The sequence below is a fragment of the Passer domesticus genome, chromosome 20 (assembly GCF_036417665.1).
Source record: "Passer domesticus isolate bPasDom1 chromosome 20, bPasDom1.hap1, whole genome shotgun sequence".
NCBI classification, from domain to species: domain Eukaryota; kingdom Metazoa; phylum Chordata; class Aves; order Passeriformes; family Passeridae; genus Passer; species Passer domesticus.
Window position 1 is genome coordinate 7,031,471 of NC_087493.1, and position 5,497 is coordinate 7,036,967.

Here is a 5,497-nt window from a genome sequence, read left to right on the forward strand (position 1 = left end):
ACACAAAAAATTAGTTTTGTGTAAAACTCTTTTACCCTGTGCTCCTGTTGGTAACCTGGTTTCCATGGCATGCCCAGCACAAATCCCAGTGCTTGGAGTGCTGGAGGACTGAGGGTGGGACAGGAGCATCTTAAAGGCAAATTTAGGAAAGGGCAAATGACTGGAACAGTCCTTGGGATCTTGGGAGTGTGGGTTTTATGTGGCCACTGTCAGCTCTGTGTGAGAGGGTGGGCAGGATGGGAGGAACTGCTGGTGTTCAGCCCAAGGTTCAGTGCTCTAAAGCCAGGGGTGGTGATACCAGCACATCTCTCACAGCTTTGGGTGGCATTTGAAAGTCACTCCATGGAGTAGAATAATGAGTGTGAAGAATTGTAGGGTAGCTTGAAGACTGACGTTAATTACCTACTAATTTTCTAGCTGTGATCCATGAAACACTTGTTGCTGATCCCCAGACAGATGGCTAGTCACATAGGATGGGCTTCTCCTCTTCATTTCCATCTGCTATATTTCATTAAGACAGCTAAAAATAAAAATATCCCTAATGTTATTTTTCCATGCAAGTTGCTGCTACAGTGACTTGATGCAACTGTGAATAGAAGAGTTTCCAAGAGACAAGATTTTCTTAATTAATTTGTGATCTGTGGCATGAAAAACTACTGCAAATCCCTACATGAGATTCATCATGAGCACTACTCTTACTTCTAAGTGCTATTTATCTAGAAGAGTCAGTTCAAAGCAATTTTTTTTTCTGGTATAAGAAGAGAAAAGAGGCTTCTGTCTCTTCTGAGCAGAAGAAATTGCTATTTTTAGGCTCTAACCAGTTGTAGATGGTGCCTACGAAATGGAGATGTAATCAAGGAGATCCTTTGGGCATGAAATCTTCTTTCCTTCTGTGTAGTAGGAATATCTCCAGAAACAGTTTTTCTGCACAGCTCTGAGCCTCTTGTCAGCCAGCACAGTGCCCAAAACTCCCCTTAGGGGGAATGCATTTTTGGGAGGTTGGTTGGTTCTTTCTTTCACAGATTTTTTTGGCTGTAGCTGAAGTGTCTTTGTGAGAAGCTGGGTTCTTGCACACACAGCTCTAACAATTTCAGAGTGTAGTTCCTGATGTATTGAAGTGTTTTCTGGGGGAATTATGGTCCCCTCCACCCATATTGCAATTTACTCATTTTCCAAAAGAGACAAAAACCTGAACCATTTCTTTCTAGTCCTTCTACGCCTTTTGCACAAATTCTTTCAGAAGGACAGAAGCTCTCCCCTATTACATGATGAAGTTTCAGTTTTAGAACAAGGAGCTCTTGGTGGCTAGGTGGCCCAAAAGCCCTAAAGAAAGCACAAACAGAGAGGAGAGGAAGTCCAGCAGTAGCAGCTTGGTGTATTGAGCTCCAGGGACTCAGCTAATACTTGGTCTCCAGAACTTTGGATGAAATCTGGGGCTGGTATCTTAGATCTGGGTTATTTTTATCCTCAACTACACAAGCCATTGCCCTAGACCTCCTGAATGGTTACACAGATATTTATCTGGGATGAAGATCTCTATAACTTTACTCTTTCAGAGTTTTCAGGGTCTGAAGCACAGTGTGCTACTTTGGACCCCACAACCCAAATCACCACTCCTGCTGTGTCTCAGTGACACTGCCCACAGCACATAACCTTTGATCTCACCCCTTTTTCATTACTTGCTTCAACTTGGAAAAGCAAGCAATTTCCTCATCCTCCTGGCAACATTCCCACGAGGAATGTTCCTCCTCCCAAGCCATAGCCACACAGCCAGTCACAACAATCCTCCCTCCTCCTGCACCAGGCTGTTTCCCCATTTGCTCTGGCTCTTGCTGCTCACCCCAGCCCATCACCCCAGGAGAACCTTTGGCTCCATTTCTGTGCCTGTTCTTTCTCCTCCAAGAGCAGATATTTGAGTTCCACCCTAAAAGCACACTGACTTAGGCCCCAGTTTAGCAAAGAATTTTATCACACGCTCAAGTGTGGTTGACTTAGACCTTCGTTCTGTTTTTAGCTTATCAGAGCAGGGGTGGGTAGAGCCCTTGTCCTCTTACGCATGCCTGGGTCCCAGGGAGCTCAGCTGTGGATGAGCAAAGAGCAACGTGCCTGAAGCTGAGCAGGAGCTCAGATAAGGACTGTTGGCCTCCATCCAGCCATGGTGCCATGTCTTTTAAGGTCTCATTATCTCTGCACCACACTGCAGATGTGTCAGCCCGATGGTGGTGACACACCACAGGTTACTGGGTGCTTCCACCCCAACCCTGCATGGTCACTGAACTCTTGTAGTCTGTGTCTGCCTCAAACTTAGTCTTGGATGTTGGGGATCCTGAATAAGGACTTCAGGGTTAATATTTAGTGACTTCAGATCAGAGAATGCGGCTGAAGTAGGCAAAACCCAGTGACTGCTCCCAGTTCAGACACAAAGTAATTCAGTACTATAGCCAGTATTTTATTCTGCTGAAAGCACAGTGAGGCTGGACACAGGAGCACCTCACTTTTTCCTGTAGGGTCCAATCAGAACAGAATGAGGCTTCACAACAATGGCTAAAGAAACAGAAATGCACCATGGATATCACTGAGCCACTCAGGACATTTACCTCAAAGTCTGGCATAGCTAATTCAGCTCATATAAAAAATTTCCAATGGTGAAGGGTGAAGAAAATGGAATGCTGAATGAAGACTTTTGTTTTCCTGAACAGAGCTGAAATGAAGAAGGTGGATGGTGGCGATCAGATTTCTCCTATAGGTCAGAAGTTCAATGTATCATCAGATTTCATGTCATGGGGCTGCCCTCTTCCTAATTGCATCCAGCCAGGACTCTGCACGTCACTGAGTTTTTACTCTGGGCTCCCTCCATAAGATATATACTGTAGTCAGAGTAGTTACTAAATAATTTTAAAAGTATTTTTTAAGGGTGAATCATTTACCTTTCAATTCTGCACCACAGCAGCAAATGAAATTAGTTGCTGGCTTGCATTCATATAAAATATAAAAACAAGTGCTTAACTGGATTGTTGCTACAGCAAGTTTTTTTGGTTTTTTTTTTTTTTACGAATTTGCTACAAATATTAAGCTATAAGCCTTTAGTAGCTGTGATCTTGGATTCAGAGGTATCTGGGACCTTTCAGGGACAGAGGAACCAAAATTCTGTGAAATGTGGCCTGAGTGCCATAGCCTGACCCTGGGTGGAGGTGGATGAAGGAAGGGATCTGACCTGGGTCTGTTCAGTAGGTGATAGGGGGATCTGAGCCAGCAGCACTCTTCACACAGGTCCTGAGGGATCCCACTTCATAACTGCAGGAATTATTTGTGCATCCTGGGGAGAGAAGCTATAGCCACATCTCAAGCTGAAAAATAAACAAAAAACTAACCCCAAGAAGTCACAATAGCTTATCACTTAGCTGATGACTGACTTTTTGAGTAACTCAAGTTTAACAGGGACATCCATGGTAGACTAGCATGACCTCCTATGGGCATCTGTTCATCTGCAGAACAAAATGAGACCAAAGGAGCATGTGAGCTCTCTGGCTGGCCAAATCACAATATTCAATTATGACAGAGGAACACAAGCTCTGATACACAATGATATTGGGGGGCAGTGGCTGAGAATCAAGCTGGGGATTTCACCTTCATGCAGCAGATAATGAAAGTTAAACACCAGTCCTAACCCAACTTTACATGGTGTGTGTCTCCTGCAGGGCACCTTCAATCACACTCTGCTTTGAGAAACCTCTGTCTCCTGTGGAAATTAACTCTCAAGGAGGTTTTACCCTTCCTACACCCAGGACAGACCATTTGTGACCTGCAGTGCCTTCTCTCCTTGCTAATTTATCTCCCAAACATTTTCATACTGAAGAAAAGGCTTTCAAAGGTTTCAGCATGTTCTGGTTCCCCATGTGAGGAAGGACAAGGCTTTTGCTGGTGCTGTAGGACAGCTTTGAGATGCAGCTTGGGAGAGCAGTGGCAGCCAAGAGCAGCAGAGCTGCACAGAAGACACGTCTGTGTTCCTTGGATGCTACAAATTTCTCTGAAAGCCAAGAAACCTGAAACTGCAGTGGCAACTCAGATTTCCTCCTGCAATGGAGTCGAGGCAGGCTAATTTTAGTCCCCATGCACTATGCAAACAACCATACTGGAGCTGAGTTTATTTTGTAAGTGCTGGCTGCCAAATTTGCTGCAGGGCATAGACTTTTCATATGGGTCTTAAAGAGGTTTGAAGCCAGCTCTTCAGTCGGTGGTGCTGCATTTCAGATGGAGGGGGTGACTCAAAGGTGTCCTGTGAGGAAAGCTAACTTCCAATAGCAAAGGTCTAGGTGACTAGTTTAGATGATATACTGATTTTTTAGCTGGCCAGAATTAGCTGGGGGGGGGGGGGTGTTCTGAATCTATTTTTGATTCTAGATATAATTTTTCTTAATTCCCCTCATGAACTCACACCACGGGCCTGCAAGAGATGCTGGGAGTGCTGGAATCTGCATTACACCCAGGGTCTGCAGATAAAGGAAGCAGATCACTCCTGGGTTTGAGATTTATTCTCTAAATATTTGGCATATTCACAGAGTTCTTTTATAAGTGGGATTGATCTGACTTCCTAGGAAAGAAGCAGTTCTTTAAAACATTGCTGTTAGACTGTGATTCATGACACTCATTTGAAAGGCAGAGGCAGACACGGGGAACATAAAGAAGCAGCAAGGCAGGGTACCCTTCTAGGAAGCCCAGGTTTCACAGTGGACAGTAAATTGTTACATTTCTTTTCAATATTAAAAAGATTTAGCATGCAGACTTTCATCTGATAACTTTCACAATGTCTCTGTCACAAGTGATGCTATGGCTGAATTGTTCTTTGTATTAAATTAAACAATTCTCCATTATTTCCTATCTACTTATCATGGAGACCTTCAGGAATTTTCTGTTCTTAGCTTTGAGAATAACCACTTCCATGTTTGAGGTCTTACCATAACCTTTAAGGCATTTCTCCAGCCAAATGGGTCTGCAAGGACCTGAGTACAGAAAGGCACCTGGAATCCTGAACTCAAAATTACATGGGAGAGTAAAAGCAGGAGCTTTTTTTCAACTGTGAAACTATGAAACTTCTGTTTTCTGCAGCTGATCTTCAATCTAAGTGCTTTGGATGTAGGGCTCAAGTCCTAGTGAGTGGTCCAAGGAGAATTTTTTCTTGGAATTTGCTGTGAATTTGGGCTGGACTTAAAGGAAAGAAATGTGCATGGAAAAACCTAATTTAGATACAGAAGTTGTGAAACATCCAATTGCATTTAGGACGTGGGGGGCCACACTGAATTCCTCTGAATGCAAGGAGCTGCAGCATTGTGCACTCATTTCCTTTTAGGTGCTGATTTTGTAGGAGTCCAGCAATGCTCAAAGACACCAGCAAGATTAAAATAAGTAACTGCAGGACTGTGTATACAACACATAGCAGCTCCCCAGAAAGGGTGGGATTGAGGAAAAATATCTTTTCCATCATAAAAGCCTGGAGCAA

General features: G+C 43.7%; 1 long non-coding RNA gene across 1 annotated transcript; it reads right to left on the reverse strand.

Moving 5' to 3' along the window:
- Nucleotides 1-2,572: 2,572 nt before the first annotated feature.
- On the reverse strand, nt 2,573-3,524 carry LOC135284444 (uncharacterized). The gene is made up of 3 exons (XR_010349838.1): nt 3,414-3,524; nt 3,215-3,329; nt 2,573-2,701 (listed from the first exon to the last, which is right to left on the reverse strand). It is a non-coding gene; the product is annotated as an uncharacterized LOC135284444 (long non-coding RNA).
- Between the last annotated feature and the right edge of the window lie 1,973 nt (nt 3,525-5,497).